The following is a 6,348-nucleotide window of genomic DNA, read 5'->3' as shown; positions in this document are numbered from 1 at the left end:
TTGTTCTGAACAAACGCTGGTTTATTTTTGTTCTTAAAATAAAATTTAAACTGTTGCTTCAATAGTTTCGTGGATGAAACATGGCAATTCTATCAACGGATAACGGATACTTCTCGGATACGCACTGAAACTTTTTAAAATATTTTCTGACGTTTCTCAGGGTGCCACGAATATTATTATAAAACTATTGTATGCTAGCACAGGCTTGTTTCTTGTCTTTGATTCGTTTCGTTTTGTGTTATTTTTATTTTTATTCGTTTCTTTGACTAAGAGCAAGTTTTCCACTGACAGCAATTATCAAACTCTTGACTTTAAGTTTCGAAAGTAGGTCTACTGTATCTACACTTTTTATTGGGGAGAAAGGGACCGCTGGTTTTGAGTGTTACTTTATGGGGGCCACTGACTGCAAAAGGTCTAGAATCACTGTGTTAACCTATTGTTCTCTCTTCACATCCATTGCTGATTCGAAACAAATTCTGACTTTAATATCGGCGGTTAGATTGAGGCAAGCTTTATACTAAGCGAGCGATTTCATGTTTGCAAACGCAGCGAGAAACTGCAAACGCAGCGAGAAACTGCATAATTTTTCTCATTTGTTTTCGGGCACGTAACCAAGTGGCCCACTTGAATCGGCTGCTGCACACGATCAGTAGGCTAATGGTTGCAGTTGTGGAAAGCAGTGTAGGTTTATGTTTTATTCATATAGAAATTTATAACACCAAAGGAGAGTTAAATTGTTCTTGTTAGATTTCAACCTCAAGTTTTGTGATATCAAATTGAATTAATCTTTGATTTCATTTCAAGTTGATTGCAATATAGGCTAGCATACAATCTGATTATTTTGAACAGTTTTTCTCAGTAGGCTACTCTCGATTGGTAAGAGAATGTAATGTTATGGCAGTTTCGCTGGATTCGCTGGATGTAGCCTAACGATGTAGGCTATTGCTGGATGAAATGCGGGGATTCTTCTTGTGCTTGCATTGAACTTATGTTTACCAAAACTTTCAATTAGCAGTAGGCTATTCTTAAGTGTGAAAAATCTCACCAAAATATCACTAACCTACTCACTTAATTGTACAACACCAATAAAACTGCAGGTTTGCTTACTATCGAATGAACAATCTCCCTTAACCCTGGTGAATCTGGATATTGACTGGCAAACAATACAAGGGTAGCCTGCTCTTCAACGATGACAACCTTTTCCAACTACATTCTTGATTGAGAAAAGTATCGCCCTTCAACGTATCGAGGGACCTGGTCACGGAAATGATCAACGAGCAATTGGAAGGAAACTAACAGAGCATGCGAAGCGATCAAACAAATATAAATGTAAAAACAACTTTTCAATCATTTTGAGCTGAAACGTTGCTAGGCTCCGCGTAGGTTACTGCAACCATCCTTGGCATTTGTATTATGCACGCTATCAAGCGGCGCTGGTTCGACTTTCAGAGTGTGCGCTTGAGCAACGCATTTTTAAGGACAGCTTTCCATTCAGTGACATCTATAGTGAGTGGAATAATTCACAAACAACCATAATCAGTGTTGTACGTGATATGTGATAATATTGTTCATTAAACTGAAACCACGTTCACATTCTGCTGTCGAACAAGGTAAAGTTGAAATAGCTGTCAAGAGAGGCTTCAAATTATTGGGCCAAATTTCAACTTTTTCACTAAAGTCTCTTAATCCTTGGATTGACTGTATTTCATCAATTTCAAAGCGTCTACAAATTCTTCTCACCTCTGCTTCTCCATGACGCAAATTTTCTTCTATCATTTTTTCAGCTTGCAAGTTAGCAATATCAACTATTAGCTGACTATTGTCAGTGTCGGCATTAGCGCAAAGTCTCATTTGCATTCTGCTAACAATGCTCTGAATAAATTGATTCGCGTTAATTGGCATCATTTTAGAATAATTCTACAGCAGTTGTTAAGAATCGGTAAGGATAGCATAGGCACTCTCTTTGGAAAACCAGAGGGTATAGGTCTACTATAGTGACTTGAAAAAGCAGAGAGTGTACTGCATGTACCGCCGTATACCCTCGAATACAGCACTGGGTTACACCATATAATGATTAGTGCTTCCTTTAGTAATAGCCCATTGATTTGTTACGACAAGCTATTCCTTAAATACGCTAAAGCCGTTTAGGCTACGGATGATTAGTTCGAAAGTCAATTCATGGTCAACAGCTCAGTCAGTTAGGGCCAACACAAAAACTTTCGTGCCAACACTGTTTGCTATTTGTTTTTTGGTTTATAGTGGTAACAAATAAAATTGAATTGCATTCAGTTTGTTTTTGTATTATCCTATAAATATATTATGAAAGCAGAAAATATAGGCTACAGCTATTCAACCATATTCATCATATTATCAGAGAATTTAGTCTGTCACAAGTGATAGAAGATCAAGCGGCGCTGGTTCGACTCTCGGGATGTGCGCTTGAGCAACGCACGTTAAGGACTGCTCTCCATTCAGCCGCATCTAATGGATGGAATAATTCCCTGGCAACAAGACTTCAACAATCGGAAACTTCACTCTATCAATCTCGATGACCGTGCCTGCGTCTGTGATTCAAAGTCTCTACACGTAGGCTAGCCTATGCGAAACTGCCAGGATTAAGCTCTTCAAGAAGCTTTCCTAGTTCGAGGATAAAGATTCAATCAATCGATCTGTGAGATCTCATACGCCCTGCATATTTTATTTTATTTATTTTTACCAATGTATTAAAAAGCGAACAAAGAATTCAAAGTTATTTTACAAAGGTTATAAAACAAGGAAGGTTGTTGAACAAAGATACCAAGGTCAGGAGCAAAATGGTTGGAATGCAAGGTTAATCTACTCAAAAAAAATATAGTCCAGAAATAGAAAGTTTAGTTTTCGAAATATTTGTTAAACATGAGTTTAGAATTCAAAGGTATTAAAAAAATAATCTAAAAGCATAGCCTGTCAAAAAATTACAATGTTAGGCTACAGTCTTGGTGTTGGTCCACAGGCAACAAAGTTTATTTTAACACAAGAACCCACTCGGTACAATTAAATGTTTCTGGCATTGCTTTAAAAGTCTGGATGCCACTCTGCAGTCCATATTGTTAAGTAAATTTTGTTTGGCTTTTCCATTTGCTACAATTGACAAATACGCTCCACTGAAAAAAATGTCAAGGAAAATGTGAAAGTTAAAAAGGAAGCCGTGGATTACCAGTGGGTTGTTTACTTCAATTAAAAATAAGCAAAAAATGTAGAAATCGCACTACCTGAAAGGGAATCAAACAGACAGGCTTATAGAGTACAAAAAATATGCAAATAAGCTCACCAAATTGAAATACATTTCCAAGCAAAATTATATAGGCTACAATCGGAAATTGAACAGAACAAATCTTCTCCACGCAAAGTTTGGGAAGTCATTATAACTCACTGCTGCCAAATAAACAAAAATCAAAGCAAACAATCAATTCTATTAATATTGATGGAGTGTCATCAAACAAACCCATCGAAATGGCGAACCAATTCAATAAATTCTTCTGCAATATTGGAAAAGTGATCTTTGACAGCGTTCCGCTTGCCAACGATAACAACTTTACATCCTACCTTGCAAACCACGTTCCTTCTTCTATTTTTCTTGAACCAACGACTGGCGATGAGGTACTCAAAGAAATCCGAGCTCTAAAACCCAACAAAGCAACTGGCTACGATGACATTTCAGCATACTTCATACAGATCGGCAGATCGCCTCCGTGATTATTGCCCTGCCCTTCTCAATTCTTATTAACTATTCCTTTCAGTTCGGTGTTTTCCCAGAAACATTTAAACTTGCTAAAGTTGTACCTGTCTTCAAATCTGGAGACAAACTTGAGGTAAATAATTATAGACCTATTTCCCTTTTATCGTCTTTCGAAAATTTTTTGGAAAAGTTCGTGCATAAAACGGTCTCTTCCTTTCTAGATAAACATTCTGTCCTTGCTCCTACGCAATTTGGATTTCGGTCTGGCTCATCTACTTCATATGCCGCTATTGATATTATTAGTGCCACCTATGAACACGTAAAAAGCAACCTGTACACAGGTTTGGTTCTCTTGGATCTCAAAAAAGCCTTTGACACGGTAGCCTATACCATCCCATTCTACTTTACAAACTCAACCACTATGGAATCCGAGGTAGGCTACAGCAAAGGAATTATACTCCTCCTACTTAAATGACAGAAAGCAGTATGTCGCGATGAACAGGAATCTGAACAGCGAAGCATAACACATGGTGTACCTCAGGGTTCAACGTTGGGTTCATTACTGTTTTTATTGTACGTAGGGGGAGAGTGGGGTTAGTTGGAAGGCGGGGTTAGTTGAAAAGTGGTCATTTTTTTAACTCTCGATAACTTTTTGAAATATTTACTGCCAACATGTGAAGTAGTTTATAAAAACACACAATCCATGTTAGTTTCGATTTGTTGAGTCAAGGTATGTTTGTTTGGCTGACAATTTTGTATTTTCTTACTTTCGAAGTAAAATTTTTGGCGTATTGAAAAACATCTCATGCGTCGATATCGTTAAAGATAGGAAGAAGTTTTTTGGTGTGTGCCAGCTGTAGGTGTTCTAAAACACTAAGAAATAAACAAATTTTAGTCCAACGCACCATGCTTCAATATTTTAAGAAAATAGTTTGTCATATGCTAATGGGGCTAGTTGGAAAATAGTGGGTGGGGTTAGTTGGAAAACGTTTTGATAACGGTATGACTATGTAGTATGATACGAGTAGGCTATATCGTCGTGGTACGATAATAAGTAGTATAAGCTCCAATGTACTTGTTTTAAGCAGACATACATTGTAAAATTTTAATTTGAATAACTTGGAAAGTGCTATATATGCGGCATCACAAGTTTTAACAATGCGTTTATTAAAAAATGTTTTTACGATGATTTGATGTAGAATTCATTGCATTTTGATTTTAAAGCAAGTTAACATATTTGCTTACAACCCCATGTAAATGTTTATTGATTGAAAAAAATGTATCCAGTTCATTGGTGGGCATCAAACTGACGTTTTTCAACTAACCCCAGGCATGGGGTTAGTTGAAAAATCAATTGTATGTTTGTTTATTTTAAATTTTTATTAAAAGCTTAATTGACTCAACACTTATTTTTGGTTGTATGATAGAGGACACCATAGGTGATAATTTAAGCCGCTTCAAGTTGTCAGGTTATGCACCAATTGTTTTAAATTTTACTTTAAAAAAAAATCTTTCCGACTAGCCCCACTCTCCCCCTAAACTATTTACCAAACTGCACGTCTTCTGTTCCAAGACTTTTCGCAGACAATTCCTGCCTGGTAATTAACGCTCCTAATCCATCCTACTTAGAAAAGAAAATATCGTCTGAATTACTTAACATCAAGAACTGGATTAATGCCACTAAATTAGTTATCAATTCTTCCAAATCAAATGTCATTGTGGTTCGTCCTAAAAAATGCAGCTACCCAGAAGATATCAATGTACTTTATAATTGTGCTCAGATCGAACAAGTTAAGTACGGTATGCCAAATAGGCTACCTTGGCATTATGTTTGACAATGGTCTAAATTTGAACCTCATATTAATATGCTCCACAAGAAACTTTCCAAATCTGTAGGAATATTGTCTAAACTCAAATACATTCTTCCAAACAAAACATTATTACAATTAGGCTACACTACGCACTGGTAGCCTACATTCTCGTATGGTATTTGGGATAACGATTTTGGGGTTCATGCTGCAAGACACAAATGAACAAGCTTAGGCTACAAAATAAGGCTGTCAGAATAGTAGCAGGTGGCAGGTGATCTGATCATGTCACACCTTTCTATAAGCAACTTAACATATTCAAGCTTAAAGATTTGTACAAACACGAAATTGCTAAGTTCATGTTTAAATTTGATACGGATGCATTGCCTCTGCCCTTCGCACACTACTTTGAAAAAACCAAACTCATGTATAATGCACGTCTTACTAGACACTCTACCAATGATTGTTATTTTGTCCCACGTTACGCCTCATCCCGACTCCAGCGCAGCATTAAATATGCCGTAGTGAAAGTCTGGAACTCCTCCTTACCAACGAGCATGCGTAAATTGTCATTTTATTCTTTTAAAAAGCAACACAAATATTCACTCATCGCCAAATATTAGCACGACTAATTTTGTACTACCTTTCGTGTTACCGATAGGCTGCACTTTGGCTACTAAATATATTTCTCTGCGCAAGACTATCATCTAACACCTTGTCTCAATTTTTGTTATTGAATTATGCATTGTGTTCACTATCCTAGCCTATGTCGCTTATTCGTAGTGATCATTTAGATTACGTAACTAACTGTTATCGCAATTC

The sequence above is a fragment of the Aplidium turbinatum genome, chromosome 8 (assembly GCF_918807975.1).
Source record: "Aplidium turbinatum chromosome 8, kaAplTurb1.1, whole genome shotgun sequence".
Lineage (NCBI taxonomy): Eukaryota > Metazoa > Chordata > Ascidiacea > Aplousobranchia > Polyclinidae > Aplidium > Aplidium turbinatum.
The sequence above is the reverse complement of the archived record's forward strand: the minus strand, read 5'-3'. Positions refer to the sequence as shown.